Raw genomic sequence first — 22,540 nt, 5'->3', positions numbered from 1 at the left:
AAAGCCTGCTTTTGCATTAGGAATTAAGCAAATATGTTGAATATATTAATTATCTTGGTTGAAAAAGTTTATGAAGTGAAGCAGTGCTTACTCGTGGGGTACAGAGGGGCGTGAGGGGTGGAATGCAACTGACTGAAGACTTGCATAGTTCTTACACTTTTTAAAATCTTTTTCATGGTGAAGTAATAGGCATACTTGCCTACTTTGTACTGTTTGCAATATTTTATATAATAAACATTTGCCATTTCAGATTCAAAGGTTACAGTGGGTTTTTTACTTAAATGTGCATTCTTGATTTTAAGATTGTAAATTTCTTGCTTTACTAACATCTGTATTCAGTCTAGTTGTTTGAAATAACATGTTTGGCAGTTTTACTTGAGTGACACACTTTTGAGGAATTGAGGAAATCGTGTTTATGCTTTTTGACCATCTACTATCAGATATGAAAGTACCTTATGGTAAAGGATTAAGCATTGCTCTTTCCATTGGAAGTCCATTCTATGTTAGAACTGTGAACTACAGGGAGCTCCAAAACCTGACCTTGACATGCAATGCAAGTGCAATGTACAGAGCAAGCTTGATTATCCAAAGGATACAGGCGGGGAGTATTTCATTCGGATAATTGAATGCCATATAACCTAGTTTAGCCGAGCATCGGGACCTTGCGATCTTGCCAGGTAATCTGACATTTGGCTGATCGAATGGCAGATAATCGAGGTTCCTCTGTATAGGGCTAACAGTGATGACATGGACGATATAGGGCTTGAATTAGCTCTGGAAAGGTATTGATTCCACTGTCATTTGTTATCCTCTTTTATATATTTTCAGTAAAGATAGTTAACCAGTAATTAGGAACAGGATCCTTAACTTTGCACTGTGAAAAATGCCCCTAAGTCTGAGATTTTGCAAATTGGTGCAGTTTTCCTGTGAATGAGAAGTGGTCTGAAGGTCAACTTTAAGTGAACACTATCCTGAACAATGTCAGGCAGTCTGCCATTGATGAACATGAATTATTTTCTTTTAAGTGCTTTGAGAAACTGCCCCACCAATAAATGAACCCTCATCTTGACCACAAAGCTGTGTACTTTTAACTTGCTGTTCCACCTTTTCTCAGCACACCCACCTCACCTGCAAGATTTATTTCAGTAATAGGAAACATCAAGTTTGCCATTGCGATTAAAATATTCCTATCACTACTAAACAAGTGTGATTCTTAATCAAGCAAGCACAACACCATTGGAGGTTGATTTTAATAGTTATTGTATTTGTTCTTCGAGTCTGAGTTCAGAAACCACGTCCCATGACTTTCAAATTTCAAACTTAGTCTCTTTTATACATGGTGGGAGAGAGCTTTTTTTATTTGCAGTATGAGGCCAAAGAATGATGTCATTGATTTAACAAAATGTTGTTAATCCATACCCTGTGGATTTCCCTCCTTGCTGTCAGGTAATAAAAATCTGATGTCAAGGAAATCTTCAGACGTCCAACAATAGGGTAAGTAACCAGTCATAGTATTACAGATATCAGAACCAGTGATTTACTTGACACTTTTCATTGTTATTTTCAGGTAGTGAATTACCTGGTGTTTGGATTACAACAGAATTAAATATCAAACTTGTGGAATTTTTCTTGTAAATAAGAGCTGAAATTCTCTAAATAGAAAATTTTATTTTCAGGGCCAGCGATGGTGTTCAGTTGAAATTATTGAATTAGGCTGTTTAATATGCAGTCACCATTTCAAGATTTTTTTTTTTTGAAACAAAACTGATAATTTAGGCATCCACGTCGTCAATTCAGTGCTTGGGGATTTATTTTCTGGGGAAACCTCCAATAATACAATCTCAGGACAGGGGAAGAGTGAGGAATGTAGAATCACCATCAGCAGTTTTTGAACTTCTGTTACTCCTGACTGGTCTCCTGAAATTGCTGCCCGTTTCCATGAAATAAGCCTTGCAACATTCTCTTCATAATTGTCAATGACAGTCAATATTTTATGCCGAACAAAATATTTAAGTAGTTCTAAAATGAAGTCTGCACTAGCAGGAGTATGTTTCACCATTGACTTAAGTTTTGGAAAGTGCTTTTCAACAGAAATTGAGCAAAAGCTATTTAGAATATTTTTCTTTTGACTTTCTCTCTCCATTAGTTTCCAATTACTACATCTGATTATCCTTGTGTTTTGATTTAAAAAGAACTCGACTTCCTACAAAGTTGGAAGGAAGTTTTTGGATTCTACTGAAAGCATTTGATCAAGGTTGGCCTCTGCCTCATCAGTAAACCTTAACCTTTAGGGAAGGGAAGGTTTGAGTGCCGTTTAGTCTCACCAGGGTTGTTACATCTTTGTTACTTGAAAGATGTATTTTGAGACATTTTTCAAACATTTCCTCATGTTGCCTGTTATCTTTTTTAAGCAAATTCTTGCAATCTCAGCCAAATTTAAAATTATTTAAAGATTTTAAACCGTTTTACTTCACTTGCCTTTCATTTGAGTACAACATTGAAAATCTCCTCCACTACTGGAAGACATTTTAATGTTGTAATCAAATGAACGCTACAGTAATCGCATGTTGCATTGTACCCCCTCTCCCTCCCTGTAAGATCCCTATGTGAGAACAGCAGTTTGTATTAAACAGGGACAGAATCAGCTCAATTTGCTCTGTAAAATGATGTGAATACTTTAGAGTTTAGAACCATAACAAAGTTTCTTGTTTTCAAAATGCTGTACTTGAAGTGTTCTGTGGTCCATTACTTGTGCATAAATATTTGGTCCAGTTGCAGCGGAGTTAAATCATGGTTTCCCAAAATGGGCTCTCCACTCGCTGAAATATTGGGGTTGTGAAACCTGAGGCAGTAGCTGTATTGCGAAGATCTACTAAGTTAAACCAGCTGTTCTCCTGCTCTAACAGGCCCTTGCACTTTTTTCTCTAAGGGAATGCAATGTCTTTTGATCTCAATTGGCCACAGTACGAATACTTTGGGAAGCAGTGATTAAATAATAAAGTACAGAGAATCTTTTAAGGTGGCTGCATTGGAAATTCAAGTGATAAATTCAGAGTCCAGAGACCCAAAATCATCTCCAGTCTAATTTCCAGTGTCTTGATACTGTAAATTAGTGTCATAATTATCTTTCATATTTCCCTTTTCCCAGTGCTTTTTTCCCTCCCTTATGGTACAGTATTAGTCATGACCTCTTGTTTTGTGATTCAAAGCAAACTTTTTGCCAGTATGATGCTTTGCAGACATATGCAGTGCTTTGGTTTCAGAACACAGTTAACATTGGTGCCTGGAAGTGGGTAAAATTTCTCCTGCAATTGTCCTATACAACCAAAGCAAAGCATTTGCTCCTTGGATTCCATTCCACTTGCAATAAATGACAGCATTACATTTGTCTTCCTGATCCCTTGTGGTACATACAAGCTAAATTTGTATACCAGGACATTCAGGTGCCTCTGTTTCACAGAATTCTGCTGTGCCTGTCTCTTGATATGCTGCATTTCTAGTCTTCCTGTGTGGATAAGTTCATTTTCCCATATCTATCTTGTGCCAAGTTTTTGTCTACTAACTCAACCTATCTGTTTTTTGCAGATTCTCTAATCCTCCTCACAATTTTATTTTCTTGATATTAATGGCAAATTTACCTCATTGGTTCTCCTTCATTTAATCACTGTAGATTGTAAATAGTTGAGACCCAAGCACCAATCTCTGTGGCACTCCTCTCTTGCACCTTGCCTATGGAGAATTATCCATTTATGCCTGCGCTCCAGTTCCTGCTAGCTAACCAATCCACTATCTGTGCTAATAATACCCCCAACACTTATTTGTGTGGTAACCTTGTCAGCATTTGATACGGTGCAACATGTGACATCTTCAAATTTCCATTTATCCACTTTATTTGTTTGTTACTTCCTCCAGAGAATGCTAATAAATCAGTACAGCATTACATTGCTTTCACAAAACTGTTAACTTCAGTTGATTACATTTGAGATTTTCTTAGTGCCCTATTATTACTTCACTAGTAGATTGCAGGATTTTAACGCTAGTTAGCTTAACATTCTTGTCTCATTGTAATCACTAAGCTATTGGGAAGTTGGTAAGGAAATTTAATTATACAAAATTTCCTAATACAGAATTTACTCAACACCTCTTATGTTGTCAAACTTGCTATTAATCTGGACCTCAAAAAAAAACTTGGATTCCAAACCAAACATTGATTTATTTTTAATAAAAAAAATCTCCTGTCATTCAAACTGGAGGCTGCACATTATAGATGCATTGCTGGTGTTTCCAGTTTGTTTCCCGTTCTGTGTCTGTTATTCAGTACTGGCATTTTGCCAGGCTTTGCCTGTTTAGATTTAAATTATTAGCCTGGTTACCAAGCAACTGTCTGCTGTCTCCCAGAAACCAAGGGAACTGATGCCTGGGGCAGAAGTGCAGCTGGGCTGGGTGTGAGAGCGAGCAACTGGAGTTGCAAGGCATGCTGTGGAATTGAGCAAAATCTGTGGGTGCACAACCGATTTTAAGGGCTGATTTAAACACCTCTTATTTTGTCGTGCTTTGTTCTCTAGGACTAAGATTTGACTAATTTTAGCATATAAGGAAGAATAACTGAAGAGTATGCAGAGTGTACAACTATACAGATGTGTGCAGTTTTTGTTTGCAAAAATGATTGTATAAAGTGACAGTGCTATTACAATAAGCTATGGTGAGACATTTAGTTACCTAATTTAAGGAGATATGTATTTCACTTCAAATTGTTTTCCCAAGTAAAGAAATAAGTAATCAGATGTATGTCAACTGCTTTTTAACAAAGCTCTTAAATGTTAGCCATATCAGGGGAGCTAGAATTTTTTGTCTGTCTGCCTTTTAAAGCCAAGGTATGAAAACTGTCTCTTTGGTAGGCAGGAATTGAAGCCAAATAAATCGTTTCTGCAAAAATTTAGTGTAAATAGTCTAAAGAATGCAGCGTGTGCACCAAATTTCAACAGAAAAGCAGAATTTTGAATGTAATTTAGTGCCCTGAAAATATTGCAACTTTTATTCTAAACCAATAATTAATGGTGACTCAAAGTAAGATTTATCAAAAATTGTGATATTGTTAGTACCAGTGCAGCAATATGTGCTCAGTTCTCAGGACCTTGTTTACCATTCGAATCAATCTAGCAATGATTTATTTATGACAAAGTTAACTGGTAATGATTCCTGTAAATCCCCTCATGTATTGAATACCAAATTTTAGAAAGCTAATTTTCTTTTGAGAATGAATGTATGCTTTTTAGTATACCAGTGATTGGTGAACACCCACTTTAAAAAATCTAGCCAATCTTCTAATAAGTCACTCGGGTATGATGAAGCTAATCTCTATGCACTGGGTAACCATTGAGTATCCAGCCTTTCTACTTATAAACTCTTGTTGTTCTCATGACAGTAGACAAATGAGTTATGGTCCTTTGATACGTTACATGAACCACTGACTGAATTTCAAGCTATAACAGATGACCATGACCAAAATACATTGAGTCTGCTGTTAGAAAAGTAATGTGTACTAAAAATTGGCAGGGGTCTCTGAGAATAAAACATAATTTACCAACAGTTCTATTGCTCGGTTCCAAATTGACCATTCACTGTCACCATAACTCTGGCTGCTTTTCTATTCCAGCTTTACTATAGTTGTTTGAACATGTGGATTTTTCTCTGAATGGGATTCTGGCTCTTGCTAGCAAGGTCAGCATTTGTTGCCCAGCCCTATTTGCTCTTAAACTAAGAGTGGCATTGACTCTTGCAAATGACTCCATGACATTGCTATGAATCTGGAGTCACATATAAGTTAGACCAAGTAAGGGCAAGAGATTTCCTTCCCTGAAAGGGGCATTAGCAAACTAAATAGTTTGTTAGAACAACTCTCAATGGTTACCATTAGACTATATTTGCCCAATTCCAATTTGACCATCTAAATTTGAACTCCTGTTTAAAGAACACTAGCTTGGGGCTCTGGATTACCAGTCTAGTGACACTCTCTATGCTGCCGTCACCACTCCCATTATTTTGAATTTCTTCGGTTATTGTTCTGCCATTCTCTTCCTCCTTCATACCACTGACCATCTTTATGTATGATTTCAATCCTGCCCACTCTGATTTCAGTTATTTTTAATCAAGCTATTCAAGATTAGTTCAGCTTATAGTTCATCTCAGGAAAGCAGTAGTTTTAGATTCAGTCTTGATTTAAAAATGTCTTCCTCTTCCAATAGAAGATGTGTAATTCTCTCATTCCTATTTACCTCCACGGTAAGTACATTAATAGTTAGTTTTTACAAATTTCACTTTGATATGGCACTTTCTACCTGCAAGCAGCATTAACATGACCCAGGGATCAAAAGGCAGTTTTTCCTACCTGGTGTGGAGCAGAGGTGGACAGAAGTGAAGCACGGGATTGGAACACAGACTTTCCTGCCTAGGAAACTGAGAAAAGGCAGCCTGAAGCAACCTTTCCTATCTAGGAGCATAGGCTTTTAGAAGCTGACCATGGGAATTGGTAACCTTCTACCTCCTGAGTGGAACACACAGTTGGGAGTGGAGATCACAGAACAGCTTTTATACACAAGAGTAGAGGGGGTTCTAAAAAACTGATTTTTAAAGCAATTGTCACAAAAGGAAACTAGCAAGTTGATTAGCCAGTAAGTTCTTGGTGTAAGGGACAATATTTTCAATAGCTGGCTTAGAGTTTAAGGTGGATCTATAAAAAAGCTAATGCTTTCAAATGAAATAAACAAAAGATAAAATATGCCTTAAAATCTATCTGGAATTGCTAAAAGTATACCTTCTGGTGATATCATTTAGTTGCTTTCTTAAACTCTATATTAAAGTAGCATTTTAACTAATTAAAATCAAGTAAATAGAATGGGTAACAATGGCAAGACAAGTGTTTGTTTGCAATTGTGAAATGTGGGAGCTTTTGAATGCCAGGGCAATCTAGGACATGTGGGTCTTAAAGTGTTAGCAGCCAGAAGAATTCCAGATGAGGATTATTGATTTTTGAGGTTAAACTGCAGACACTGCACAACATAAGGGAGGGAAGAAGTATCTTAATGTTTGATCTGGTAAACAGTTGCACCTTTCTTTTAAGAACTAAGTCATCTGTTTTCATTAGTAGTGAGGAGCAGGATTCATTAGTAGTGAGGAGCAGGATTTGTGACTGTGAATGAGGCCACATAGACAGAAGTGGAGGAGCCTCGGACTTTGCAAACGCTCTCGATCTGGTAGACTAAGTGGAATTTGCAAGGTGGGTGATCAAATTGGCCATGGCACCATGTTGCATCATGCCATTGGAGTAAAAAAATGACTGTAGTGGTAGCTGACAATTTAGCAAAGGGGATTGACACTATTCTCTGCAGTAAAGCACAAGTCCAGAGATGCTATACATCTGTTCCAGTTCTGAGCAAAAGAATAGCATGGGGAGGGTCCAGTTATCACAGTCCATTTAGGTACAACCAGCATAAAAGGAAATCTGAATAGTCAGTATGAGGAGCTAGATACTACATTAAGAAGTTAAATCTCAAAGGTGGTAATCTCTGAATCATTACCTGAGCCATGTACATGTTGGTATAGGGCAAATAAGATTAGAGATGAATGTGTGGCTCAAAGACTGAGAAGGGAGTTCTCTTTTTGGGGCATTGGTTGGGAAAAGTGTAGGTTCTACCAGTGATTAATCTATACAGGAACAATGCTAAGACTGGTGTTATTACGAGACGTAGCTAGGGAAGCAAAAGGATTTCAAATTAAATAGTGAGAACAAGGAAATAAAACTTGTGAAAGTGTGGAAAATCAAATGAGTCAAAGCAAGATATGGTAGAAATATGGGAAATAATAAGACCGAAAGGGACAAAATACACTTAAGTAGGCCAACAGATAAGATTAAACATTACAAAATTAATAAAAGGACAAAACCTGAGGGCATGTATGAATACTTAACATTCAAAACACAACAGATGAATACTTAGTTCATATTCATTTATCTCAATTTGGCCACACATCACTACAGATACATGGCTGTAGAATGAAATAATAAACTTATATCTGAATATTGAGAATAGGTGAAGGTTAAACAAGTCAGAAAGCTAAGGAAAGGTGAAAGAAATGGTTCTGTTGATTCTGAAGATATTTGCACAATACAGATGGATGACCTAAGTTCAGGAAACTAGAATGTTGAAGCAGTTTGGGTAGCGGTGAAGAATGATAAAGGGCAGAAGTCACTTGTGGGGATACAGGTCACTGAATAATAACCACTTAGAATGGAAGCTTGTCTGAAAAATCTAGCAATTGTCAGGGATTTTCTTCCTTAGCCTGGAAAAATCATGGGCAATAGTATCCTTTAATGAGGACCTCACAAAAGTTTGGGATATTTTCTTGAAACAGTGTGCTTTGTTTCTTGGTTTGACTATTTGCTAATGAGAGAATTAATTGAACAGCACGCATAAATAGGTCCCTTTCTAGCTGAGGAGAAAGTGAGGACTGCAGATGCTGGAGATCAGAGCTGAAAATGTGTTGCTGGAAAAGCGCAGCAGGTCAGGCAGCATCCAAGGAGCAGGAGAGAATCGATGTTTCGGGCATGAGCCCTTCTTCAGGAATGAGGAAAGGCTCATGCCCGAAACATCAATTCTCCTGCTCCTTGGATGCTGCCTGACCTGCTGTGTTTTTCCAGCAGCACATTTTCAGCTCATTTTCTAGCTGACCAGATATTACAAGTAGTTTGCCATGATGCTTCGTGCATGAAGCAATGCTCTTTTGAAGAATTTATATCAGCGATGTGGATGAAGGGACTGAAGGTTTGGTTGACAAATCTGATGACCGTGATAGGACAGTAAGTTGTAAAGAGGATGTGAGGGGTCTACAAAGACATTTGTTAAGCAAGTAGGTGAAGATCTAGGAAAACGAGCAATAATACAGTACAATTGCCCATTTTTAACAGGTAGAATAAAATATGGCTCATCTTAATGGTGAGGTTGCAGAGTTCTGAGATGCAGAGGATTTGGGGATCCCAAATTGAATTGCAAAATGTTAGTCGGGCACAGCAGGTAATCGGGAAATATTATTGATTGATTGCATTGCAAAGCAAAAGTACGGAGTTGAGATCCCATCTGGAGCACTACGTGTAGTATTTGTCTTTGTTTTTGAGGAAAGATGTAAATGTATTTTAATTGACAGTCTCTGCTGAGACATCAGGCAATGGCACTTGATGCATGTATAAGTTACTTTTGAGTATCTATTTGCCTTAAGATACAAATCCAAGTTGATTTAAAATTTGGAAACATTTCCTATCAAAAGTGTGCTGTACTATAAAGGGAGGAGTGGTGCTTAGGCCTCAGTTCTGGGAGCTGAGAGCAGGAGATGCCTCCTCTGGAAAAAGAGGAGCATCCCAGGAAAGCTCAGATGCTGCAGTCATGAGCACTCTTTTTTTTTTAAAAAAAAGAAGCCAGTACGACTGTGGTAATTACAAGGGAAATTTCTGTTGGGAAAAGTCCTTGCCAGTGTCGTCTCCCTGTGGCTGAGGAACTTCCTGGAATTGCAGTGCAGCTTCCAGCCATGGAGGGGCACAACTGCAGAAGAAATGCAGAAAAAACCTGCAACTGTATATGGCCTTACAAAGGCATTTGACACTCAACTGGGAAGCATTTTGGAATGTCCTTCTCTACTTTTTTGGTTGCACTATGAAGTTTATCACCATCCTTCACTTGCTCCACAATGGCAAAGGTCATGCTCATGAATAACCCATTTCCTGTTTAGACTATTGCCCAGCAGGGCTGCATCATCACCCCCAACACACTGTTTTCGCTTTACCTCATTGGAGTGGAGCTAACCTTCAAGCCAAAACCAAAGTCATGCCAACCAATGGCATTGAACTGCAGTATGCAGATGATGCTTGCATACATGCAAACTCTGAGGACAAATTCCAAACTGTTGTCGGCACATTTACGGAGGCATATGAGAGCATAGGCCTCCCCTGAACACCAGCAAGTCCAAGGTCCTCCACCAACCAGCGTTGTGCAGCGAATCCCTGATCAAAGTGCATGGAGACGTTTTTGAGAACGTAGGACACTCCCGAGGTATTGAAAGTGGCCAGTTGACCAAAGCAATTATTGAAGAGGTCCAGCACCACCTCCAGTATGCCAGTACAGTCAGCTAAGGAAAATGTTGCTCAAGGACAACAAGCTCATAGTATACAGTGTTATGGTGGTTCCCACCTTCCTAATATGACTGAGATGTGAACTGTCTACAGCAGACACACTCCAAGGTGTTGGAGCAGTGCCACCAGTGCTGCCTGCATAAGATCCTGTGAATCTGCTGGGGAGAAGTGCCCCATCACTATCTTGATTAGGCCTACATCACCTGGCATGAGGTACGGACCACCATTGATTGGCTGCGATAGGTTGGCCACGTTGCCGTATGACCAACAAATGACTCCTCAAGTAGGCGCTCTACATCCTGCACTGGAATGGCAGATGAGCCCGAGGTAGACTGGAAATGCTTCCAGGATATTCTCAAGGCCTCACTGGCAAAGTGCTGCATTCCCACTAACACCTGGAGATCACTGGCCTAGGAGCATTCAGGACGGTGTCGAGCATAGACTTGCCATTGGGTTGGGAGGGAAGAAGCTAAAGTTCACAAACAGTATAAAGTGTGTTGCCACACTAATGCCTGTCTGCCCACTCCTTCCCATGACCACCACCTGCTCAAAGTGTGGCAGAGCCTGTGGGAGTCACTTTAGACTGTACAACCATTTATCTGTGAGGGACCGCTGATGAATTCAATGAAGTTTGACATTTTAAATACCCTCAAATTCAGTTTATAACAAATTCAGAGTTGGGAAAGGGAAGAGGAAGATGTTTACAAGTCATCTTCACGACTCCTGCCAAAGAAGGGAGTTTAGCAGGTGGGTGGAGCAGTATTGGTGCTGGGTGGTAGTTAGTGTCAACCTCTGCAGTCTAAAGCATCTGACCGGAATAAGAAAATGGTTCCAGTGATTAGAGATATGGAAGAACTACCTACATCAAAAGTTGCATTCTTGTGTAACTACATTTTGCAAAAAGGTCGTGCTTTAGAAACAGCGCTTAAACTGTTGGTAACGTAATCTCATTACAGCCAACACGTTTTAAAAGTTCGCACTTTAGAAGCTGTCACCGATTTGCGTTTGTCAATTATTTGATTTTGCATTAATGAAATGAGTGATAGCAGAATGGTCTGTAATAGTAATTTTAGTGTCAAACTAGCTTATCATTAATCTTGGCAAATATTAAATTTTTTGAAGTTCTAAATAAAGGTCAGTGTAACAGAAAAGTTAATTTAAAAGAAGAGATTAAAGCTATTTACTAGAATGTAAAAATGTATGCTGCTGAACCATTCATTACTATATAAATATGCTTCACTTGGGCATATGTGACTTTGAGCTTATTAAAAGTGCTCTACTGTTTCTACTTTGTTTAATTAGCTCTTACTCTACTGTACAGCCTACCCAGTCCTACATTGTAGCATCATTAAAAATCCATGTTATGCAACAGTCACAAAATCTGCTAACCACAGGAGGCCAGTAACCTTCTCCAAGTAGACACATACGTCAGTAACATTAGTGTTTAATAGACATCCTGGCGAACATTAAGTAACATCCACTGATTGCATTTTATGTAATGACCAGATTTTGTCGTGTACAGAGTACTCAATACAAGTATCCCCATCAAGAACATGCTGCTCACTCCTAACAGCAATTGAGCCTTCTATTTGTACAGAACTCCAATTTGTACAGATTTGTTTGAAAAGAATTTTTTAATAGACCTGGAGAATTATACCAAACTTTTTGTGATTATTAAAAACACCTGTAAAGGGAAAAATAAAATAATATTGTTTCAGGAACTTCTTTCCATTTGTATGAGGGCAGCTTAATCTAAAGTTTTTGACACTAATTATTTATTGAACTATAACTTAAGTTTTTGGTTTTTTGCATTGCTGACCCCATACACCCGGCCTGCCTTTTTCAACACTTTGTTCCATTCCTTTCCTTTTCTTGAGTTCTTGTAACATTACCCTGCCCAGGTTAACGTCGAGTAGCTGTTATGCTTTAGTTAGGTGCCATTATTTAAAACCGATTTTCCCCATGCGCATACTAAGGTTCTTGATGGAAGTCACTAACTCTTCTATTGAATGCATCCTGAAGAGCTTCACAATCAAAGTACTTTTGGTATTTGCTGTTTTAATATAGGATAACTTGCCAATTTGCTACATGATTCTACAAATACTGTTAAGCTGAATCATCAACGAGCCTCATCCATATTGGTAATACTTAAAAAAAAATTGCTGGGAGAAGAGAAAAATTCATCTGTTTAAATACTGCTATGGGATCTATTATGGTCACCTAGTAGGACAGATTAGTGTGAACAATTAATCTGAAAGATGACAACACCAATTGCAGCAATCCTTCAACTTCTTTACTAAAGTATCTGGCTTGATTATTTGCTCAGGTTTCTTGTGAAGTACAACTTGATCATAACTGAGCAAAGGCTGCTTTCTCTTCTGTTCTCTCATTGGTGGCTTCACATTTTGCCAGATATGAGAGGAGTTAGATTTGAAATAAGGGTTGCTGCTATGTCTTAATTTCTGTGGCTGCTTATGTAAAATGTTCAATCTAAATTGGGACCATTAGTTATGGGAGCAGGATTAGACCTTTCTGCTTATTTGAGCCTGCTCTGCCATTCGATCATAACTGTTTTTCTAAAGTCCACTCTCATACTTTCTTCCAGTAACCTTTTTTTTTGTTGGTCCCCTTCCTAATCAAGAGCTAACTATCTCTGTCTCAAATATACTCGGTGACTTTGTCACAGAAGGCTGTGGAGGCAGTAAATTGTACAGATTCGCCATTCACTGGCTGAAGAAATTCCAGCTTGTCTCATTTACGAAGAATAATGCCTTTCATAGGTCCTAGTCTCTCCTAGTGGAAACTAAGTTTCAATGTCTTCACAACTCCCTACTCCCACTTCTTTGAAATTCTTTTTAAATTGTAAGTCCAGACGCAGTGTTCTCAACCACTCCTCAGGTGAAAAGCTTTTTATCTCCAGGATCATTCTTGTAAACTACTGGATGACCTCCAAACCTAATACATTCTTTCTTGGATATGGGGCCCAAAACTGCTCAAATATGCCAGATGTGATCTGACCAAAGTCTTATATAGCGTCAGTTAAATGTCCCTACTCTTGTATTCTAGCCCTTGTGAATCCGAACATTGTATTCAGCCTTCCTAATTGCCAAATGAACCTGATTGTAATCTTTAAGGGAATTCTGAACCACGATTCCCAAGTCCCAGATTTCTCAAACCTTTCCCTATTGAGAAAATAATCTGTGCCTCTCTTCTTCCTACCAAAATGGGTAACCTTCCACATGTATTCCATGTGCAATTTCTTTGCTCACTCTCCTAGCCTGTACTAGTCCTTCAGCTTCCCCACCACCTCAACTACATTTTCCTCTGCATTTTTTTTTGTCACCTGCAAACTTAGCAACAATGCCCAGCATTCCTTCAATTCAGTTTAATGTATAATGTGAATAGTGATAGTCTCGACACAGATCCCTATGGAGCTCTTAGTCACTGGTTGCCATCTTGAAAAAGACCCCTTTTTTATTCCCTCGCTCTGCTTTTTGCTAGTCAGCTAGTCCTCTATCTAGGTCAGCATCTTGTCCCTGACACTGGGCTTTTATCTTGTTAGCAGCTTCTGTGTAGAGGCTTTGTCAAAGGTGTTCTAAAAATCCAAATACATCACATCCATTGGATCTCCTTTGTTACCACCTCAACCGATGGCATGATCGCCCTTTAAAGCTGTGCTAACTCAACCCTCTTTTCCATGCACTTTCAAGTATTCCACAATCTCCTCTAAATTTACATTAATTTTGTTAGCTTTTTTTCTGTACTATGGCACTGATTCCAAATAAGCCAAGTAGTCACTAATTCATTCATTCATGTGAGTCTCCACAATGGTTTGAACAGCTGTTGAACTGCAGGAGACCGAGGATGGCATCGTTTAAGCAGAAGTTCATAAACAGTTGGAAAAGTGTTAGATAAACAACAAGCAGAAGAACCGCTGACTTTGTCTTTTTAACACCTCTCAATTCCAGAGCAAGTAGTAACATCTTTTCCTAATCTATGTAGAGTCAATTGATCTTTGCCCATCAGAATAATGGTAATGTACCTGGGAAGATTTGGTAGCTGAGATTACTGCAAAAAAAAAGTTCAGTTAAGATAACTAATGTGTTATCTGTTTTTACTACTTTATAAATTTGCAAGGGTTGATATCTGACCTCCCCAGATCTATCGTGCATTATAGATTTTTAATCTTGTTTTGGAAATTTTTTTTACTTCACTGGGCGGATTTGGAGATGAGGTATACTTTTGAGTGTCTTTAACATTAAAACAGTTACAATAATTCTCACCCCCACCACCACCCCACTGGGATAGGGGTACGGACTTCCTGCGGATTTAAAAAAAAAACTAATCGCTACAGTGTAACTCCTCTATTCCACAGAGGACTATGCGATCAAATTGATGAGTCACGGGAAAAACAAATGATGGCATCTGGGGCTAACTGTGTACGCGGGTCTGTACTTAGTGAATTGATGGATACGAGGAGTTGGTGTATTCAGTTTTGATATCCTTTTTATTGACATAAAGTGCAACTATCGAATCAGAGGCAAACTTTTTAAGGTAGAGATGTTGGTCTAATGGAAATGTCACTCAATAGTTCATTCAGATCCCCAGACTAGTGCAGTGGAGACATGGGTTCAAATGCTAAAACTGCAGCTGTATTTTTGTTTTAATCTAGCTATAAAATATAATATGGCATTGAAAGCCATTCTCCAAAATGGTGACCATGAAAATATCAATATTTTTGGGGGTTTTTAAACAACCTGGTTCCCAGTGTGCTCTTTTTTATGGGGAAGGAAACCTGCCATTCTTATTTGGTCTGGCCTGCATGTGACTCCAGACCTACCACAATGTAGTTGACTGAATTTTCCCTAGCAATTAAGGATGGGTGCTAGTGAAGCTATCATCCCCTGAAAGCAAAAGTGTTGTAATTGGAAATGGATATTCATTCTTCATTCTTTTGGGGGAATAACCCTATCCGTTCTTCCTAACTTTACCTTCTACAACTAGCTTCTAATGTTAATTTTTTAAAAATGAAAAGCTGGGATTCTGTATAAGGTTCACAATTCACACTCACTCATACCCCCACCCTGAACAAGAGAATCAATGTTGGACAGCAGGAATCAGGATTGTCTGCTGATAGGTCACCCATCCACCCCTCTCAACACTGCCAACACTCCCAGGCTATTCCTGATGAAGGGCTTTTGCCCGGAATATCGATTCTCCTGCTCCTTGAATGCTGCCTGACCTGTTTTTTCCAGCACCACACTCTTGACTCTAATCTCCAGCATCTGCAGTGTTCATTTTGCCAAAACTGCAGAAAGCCAAGCCAAAAGGGAGTTTAAACCTACGACCTTGCAACAGGTGCAAAAACTACCAATAAGAAAAGCTGCAATCTGGAGGGAAGAACATGGGCCTGGAGTTATGAAGCCAACTGCACAGCTGTCAAATGGCTAGAGCTTGAGCAGCAAGGTCTGAGAAAGGATTGCTCCTGCAGAGGAGATGCATAAAATATCTTGGTAAGGAGCCACATGGACAGTGCTCGAAGCAAGGTACAGAACTGTGGAGCACTAAAGATTACCTGGAAGACTGGGTTTTCAGTAAGGAGCCATATCACGAGTGTTTGATTGGTAGGGTACCATGACGAGATTAACCAGAAAAAGGAATTGACCCAACTCAGTAACTCTTTCAACCACTAAAACTCCTTCATCACCAAACTATCATAGAGCCGCTCAGAGCGGTTCAGCACATCTTGGAGGTCAGAACTGCCAGATTCAAATACTGAAAGATCAGCCACATGATTCCTTCTGAATATAGTGTACAAGATCTGCTTTTGAAATTGCCTGAGTTCTTTTAGGTTTAACAGTATAGGTTGTTTGTTCAAGTCCCAACTGTTCATTGTTACTGCTATTCTATTGGGTCCTGCACAAATTTTGCCAGTTTACCATGGATTGATTGGTATATTAAAGTACTGTCACACATTACACCAAAACAGACAATTTTTAATGGGAATTATTCAATGAAACTCAACCGTACAGTGGTGGTTGTGAAGGATATGCTCCAGGTTTCAAAGCTCCTTTTGATAATTATAAAACTCTCTCTCTTTAAAATGGACCAAAATATTATGTTTTTATTTTAGTTTCCTCCACACACACCCTTTTTTTTTTTTTTGCCCAGTGTACACCAAGATTTGAAATGCTGACTTCTTCTAGACAGTTAATTTATTCGAAGACCATTTTTAAAAAATTTGGGCACAATGCTTGATGCAGTCAAATGCTACCCTCTTTGTTTTTTTTATGCTGTGTAACTGAAAGTCGTCTTAAATTTTGTTTTCTGCTTAATAATGCTTATTAGATACTCTCAGCAGGGCGTAACAGGATTTTGTTTTCTTTCCCCTCCTAGGAGAGACCAAAGTGAAAAGCTGAATGGTCTGCTTGAAATAAACTGAAAGGTATGGTTGTCTTGAGTTTTGTGTTAATAAATTGGCAGTTCCACTTCTACTGTCGTTGAAATTGAATCAAGAGCACATCTAAAGCAGGTGTTGGGCTCAACAGCTTCTGCCTGTTTCCATGGCACCACCCAGTTTCCCATTTCTTTGTTTCTGAACTTAGACACTCCTGTACTTGGGATCTTTTTGACTCTTCACAACACCTATTCATCTTCAATTTCTAGCATCGATCACTGGCTAGTATTTCGAGTTGGAATCAAGAAGCTTTCTTGCTCTTCACACTCTTAAGGCACAAATAATATCAAAGCAACACTTTGTTCTCCTTTTGATTTGTACTACACTGTCACACACTTAGAAAAAACCATTGCACTGTTTGAGAACTAAAAAAATAGTTGCCATAATCCCACCAGATCATTCGGGCTGCTCTCGCAGATGACTGGTGTTTTAACTTGAGTCACCACTCCTCTAGCGAGGGGGAAGAGATTGAGGAAGGTGGTCCTTCATGATAACCTTGGCCAGTGTGGCAATTGAACCTATGCTGTTGTCGTCCTGTTGCAAACTGGTTGTCAAGCCAGCTGAGCTAACCAACTCTATGTAGTTAATAGGATTGCTCTCGCATGCCTAGCTTACAAAGTAAGGCGTCAAATTAGAGTTTCCATTACAATATTTTGAACACCACTTCAATGGTCTTTTTTTTTTGGATTGAAGTTAATGTCCATGATTCTATAATCAATATTTTGAAATAGCGGTGTCACCAAATATACCTGAATATAATTATTGGCAGTTTGTATTTTTGTCTTTAGCAATTTTGAATTTGTCAAATCCTGACATGAGTTCAAGCATAATCTGCAGTTAAGTCTGATTTCACCTTTATAGCATTAACTCATTTTAGAAGGAATGTGGGAGAATTTTTCTTTATGCAATATCAAATGGTAAAATTAATTCTAGAATATTCCTGACCTAACCATGTTGCCCACAAGCTAAAGTCACCTCTTCACCTTTAATATGTCTTTTTTTTTAGATTAGATTACTTACAGTGTGGAAACAGGCCCTTCGGCCTAACAAGTCCACACCGCCCCGCCGAAGCGCAACCCACCCATACCCCTACATTTACCCCTTACCTAACACTACGGGCAATTTAGCATGACCAATTCACCTGACCTGCACATCTTTGGATTGTGGGAGGAAACCGGAGCATCCGGAGGAAACCCACGCAAACACGGGGAGAACGTGCAAACTCCACACAGTCAGTCGCCTGAGGCGGGAACTGAACCCGGGTCTCCGGCGCTGTGAGGCAGCAGTGCTAACCACTGTGCCAAAATGGTGTGACATAAGAGCTTGACATGTATCTATTTCATTGTACAGATCAATGCTTCAGTTCATTCTGGAGTAAAATGCTGTTCTAACCACAACACTCAAAGCATAAATCTTAATTTTGGTTTTCTTTTGTGTTCAAATATTATTAGGTCAAGCTACCTGCATTAAATCTCATGCTGTAGAGAGATACTCCTACTCCACTAGAGGGAGGGGAAAGGTTGGAAATTAAGATTTCTTTACTGAATCTGGATCTACCGAATGAGAAAAAATTAAGTCCCATGTCATGATGCTGAAAAAATTCTAAATTTAGCAATGAAGTAAGCCTAACTTTGAGCTTAGAATGTACTTAAGATCATGATCATGTGATTCACAAACAGGCACTTTACTCGGGTGATATTTTGAAATATTCTAATGCATATCAAAGGAAAATTTCAGGTGATAATATTGATAACTTGAGGGCATGGGCCAGCTTTTTATTTTGCAGGATTTTAGCATTTCATACTGAACTACTTTTGTCAACTTGAAAGAACTAGTAATGAATAATTAAAATTGTTTTCCAATTAAAACATAGCTGCAGTCATCTTGCCATAAACTTTGACACTGCTTATGCGCAGAGTTTTTGCATGGGGGAGGTGGGGTGGTGGTGTCAGGTGGCAGAAAGGAATGGTGGTAAAAGAATACCACTGCTATATTAAGTGAACTTGGAAGACATTCCCTGTACTACTACATACATGCTTTGTTATTCTTAACGTGGTCAAAATTTAAGTGACACCAGCTTCTAGTCCAACAGGTTTATTTGAAATTGCAAGCTTTCAGATCTCAGCTCCTTCCTCAGGTGCAGTATGCAGAAGGAGCTGAGCTCCAAAAGCTTGCAATTTCAAATAGACCTATTGGACTATAACCCGGTGTCTTGATTTTTTTTTTACCTTGTCCACCCCAACCAACCCAGCATCTCCACATGCACACTTGTTTTGTAAAGATGTTTTGCATTCAAATCTTTCGTGCAAATTGCCTGGTACTCTGGTGCATGCATTCAGGCAAAGTTTATGACCCCCATTGTAAACATACCACCATCCTTAATGAGTTCTGGGTGTTGTCATAGTTAAATATTTCTGAAGTGGGAAAACTAAGCAAGTCTCTCATTTAATCACTGATCTATTCTGGTGTTGGATGATTTCAGCTAATGGGCAGATGCATTTGGCGTTCACTCCCGAAACTTGAAGGAAAGGATGTTGCTTCTATTATCTGTGAATGAGAACAAAAATCTAATTAGTGCTGTCTCATTTAGCTCAGCTGAGTTGACTGGAATTGCTGGCTTCCCAGTCTGATTCCTGCTCTTAAGATCACAGTGCCCTGCCTTCTCAAACTCTCCCCTTACCTGAGGTATGGTGAGCCTACAGGTTAAACTTACCACCAGTTGTTTCTCCAATGGAAGTAGGCTATGGTGACTTTACCTTTTATAGATTTAAATAGGAGTAATAGATACAAACAACTGAATTTGTAGAAGTGGAAATAGGAGTGAGAATTGCACTTCGATGCCATGTTATTTTGCTTGTGAAATTGGCAATTCAATTACTTCACCTAATGCAATCTCCCAAGCACCAATTCTTCCTATCAGTGAAGCAATAAGGCCATGAGAACGCAACAGCTTTCAAGTTCCTTTTCAAGACTTTGCTGTTGCTTGCTGGTCAAAGTCAATAGCCTAGAATTCTCTAACTTTATGGGAACACTTGCACCAGAGATTGTAACACTTCAAGAAGAGGACCAAGTAGCAACGTGTCTGTGATTAGCAGTGAGAATTCATGCAGTATTGCACCATCTCCCTGATTCCACAATGAATCTTGAGTTTTGCCCTCGCAATTTTATTCTGTATACAGACACTTGAAGCTTTCTGTTCTGGTTTGAATACAATTTTAAATTTTAGACCAGGTCAAAGCACTCAGTTGTAGGGCTGGAGAGGAAACACGTTTAAAGGCTTGTTCTTTTTTTAATTCTCTCGTGGGATGTTGGCCTGTCTGGCTGGCGAGCATGTATTGCTATTTCCCTGTTTGCTCTTGAACTGCTGGACCATTTCAGAGGGCAGTTGGGAGTCGACCACATTGCTGTGGGTCTGGAGTCACATGTAGATCAGAGAAAGTGAGGATGACCGATTTCTGTGCCTGAAGGACAAGTAGGAATCAGAGGGGTTTTTCCAACAATTGACAGTGGATTCGTGGTCACTATTAGATTGTTCATTCCAAAGTATTATTGAATTCAAATTGCGCCATTTGCTACGGTGGGATTCGCACCCAGGTCCCCAGAATGTTGAATTTCTGGATTAATAGTCTAGTGATGATAAGGTTTAGGCCATTGCCTCCACTTCTAAGTTGTCACCTTGAGCTGCTGCACTCTGAAGGTAGAATGTTAAAGCCAATAGGAGGTGTTCTAGGATTTTATCCTAACAACACTAAGATTGGTGATGTACATTGAAGGTAGGGTGGTGAATGGCTTTGAAGAGAGTTTGCACGTGGTGGTGTTCCATTATCTGCTGCCCTTTTTTCTTCATGGAAGGTGTTGTGTTTAAAATAAACAATTTAGGAATCTCTGAATTTCTGCAGTGCATCTTGTTGGTGCACACTGCTTCTGAGCTTCGGTGGAGGGAATGCATTTTGTCCTGGATGGTGTTAAGATGCTTAAGTGACGTTGGTGTTGCGTTTGTCCAGGCATGTGGTGGAGTATTCCATCATACCCCTGACTTGTGCCTTGTTTAGATGATGGACAAGTTTTTGGGAGTTGAGTTAGTTGTAGTATTCCTCGGCTTTGACTGTTTCCTTGTGACCACTGTATTTATGATTAGTCTGGTTCAGTTTCTGATCAGTGGTAGCCCCAGGATATTGCATTAAATATAATATCTTTAATTTAAAAATAGGAAGCAACTATTTTTATGGGAACTTCAGTGAACTACTTTAGATTCTGACCTTACCAATGAGTGTCTCCTTTACAGATAAGTGTCAAATAATCACCTTTTTTTAAAAAACAAAGCAAAGCTGCAGATGTTGGCGATCTGAAACAAAACATAAATTGTTGGAGAAACTCGGCAGGTCTGGCAGCAGCTGTGGGAAGAATAAGTTTTCATTTTAAGTTTGACTTCTTAAAGAACTGTTCTGATGAAAAAGCACCGAACTTTGTGTTAATTTGGCTTTCTTCCCACAGATGCTGCCAGACTGGAGTTAAATCCCCTTTTAATCTCGGAGAATCACTTTGCTTCAGAGATTTGTGTATGCTAGATAAACCTTGGAACAAGCTGTAGAGATGTTGGATATACAGAAGTCTTTTCCAGTGAGACCATTAATGATTTGGACAGCGCATCATTGGGTGGCACAGTGGTTAGCACTGCTGCCTCACAGCGCCAGAGACCCGGGTTCAATTCCAGCTTCAGGTGACTGTGTGTGGACTTTGCACATTCTCCCCGTGTCTGCGTAGTTTTCCTCCCGGGTGCTCTGGTTTCCTCCCACAGTCCAAAAATGTGCAGGTTAGTTGAATTGGCCATGCTAAATTGCCAGTGGTGTTAGGTGAAGGGGTAAATGTAAGGGAATGGGTCTGGGTGGGTTCCGCTTCGGCGGGTCGGTGTGAACTTGTTGGGCCGAAGGGCCTGTTTCTACACTAAGTAATCTAATCTAAAAAATGTTGTTGTACTGAGGGCTAATTGCTGTCGTCATTTGGAAAATGCATTCTGATAATCAGTCATTGTGTATATTTCTGCAATGAAACTTAAATTTAAGAGTCTGTCTAGAACTTTCACGTTACCAAGGAAAGCAGAACAAAAATGTGTTCACTTTGGGTATTTTAAAATGAGATTTAGTGTGGAAAGTATTTTGGAAAATGATTTTACAAGTATGGAAGAAGTTAACAATGCAAAGGCAATGTGCAACTCTATCTGGAACCCACCTCTCCAAGAAACACCATTTTGGCTTGCCTGGTTTCACTCTTATTGCCATTACTAACTTCTATAAGCGATTTGCTTCAGAGCAAATTTTTGATGTTGTCGTGCTAATACGTACATCTTGCTAGCTTCGAGCAAGAATGAGACCTATTAGATTTATGTACCATTAAAGGACTCCTCTTCAGATGTGTGTGGTTTTAAATCCTGACTAGGTGTAGTGAATAAATAATTCAGAAAAGCGCCCAAAGGGATACTGTTTGTCCTCAATCACTTTGGCGTATTCTGCTTGATTACTACTGTAGAAATTTGTCTCTTGAAAGCCTCTTCAACCTTAAATGGGTTTTCTCTTTTTTGGAGGTCCAGGAAAGTCTTTAAACATTCCTTTTTGTTTTGAGTGGAGTTGAGCTAAAAGGCTTTTGAGGAACATCAATGCTATAGGAACATATTCAGAAAAGAACCTCTAGGGTTTTGGATACATGGAATGGTGTAACTTGTGATCAAACCATCATTTTACTGCTCCTTATTTACTGTATCTTTGAATGTTAATTTTTGAAGTTTGGTTTTAGGATAAATGAAACTAGCATTGGTGTTTTCCTCCTGTTTTTCAGAGAATGAGTTTACTGATGCAAAATTTGGAGGTGTTGGTGTTGGATGGGTATGGACAAAGTCAGAAGTTACACAA

The 22,540-nt window shown here is 39.1% G+C and overlaps 1 protein-coding gene across 15 annotated transcripts in view; it reads left to right on the top strand.

Annotated features, from left to right (window-relative positions):
• The window catches only part of LOC122542270 (activating transcription factor 7-interacting protein 1-like), a 193,021-nt gene that overhangs the window by 22,802 nt on the left and 147,679 nt on the right, over positions 1–22,540 (top strand). For 7 of the 15 annotated variants that reach the window (XM_043679831.1, XM_043679829.1, XM_043679837.1 and 4 more), the window contains exon 2: positions 16,574–16,622. The exons of the other annotated variants lie outside the window; for them this stretch is intronic. The gene's annotated coding sequence lies outside the window, so the exon portion shown is untranslated. The remainder of the gene's footprint in view (positions 1–16,573; positions 16,623–22,540) is intronic. 15 annotated transcript variants of the gene reach the window in all.

Source organism: Chiloscyllium plagiosum, chromosome 39, assembly GCF_004010195.1.
Source record: "Chiloscyllium plagiosum isolate BGI_BamShark_2017 chromosome 39, ASM401019v2, whole genome shotgun sequence".
Classification (NCBI taxonomy): domain Eukaryota; kingdom Metazoa; phylum Chordata; class Chondrichthyes; order Orectolobiformes; family Hemiscylliidae; genus Chiloscyllium; species Chiloscyllium plagiosum.
The sequence above is the reverse complement of the archived record's forward strand: the minus strand, read 5'-3'. Positions and strand labels throughout refer to the sequence as shown.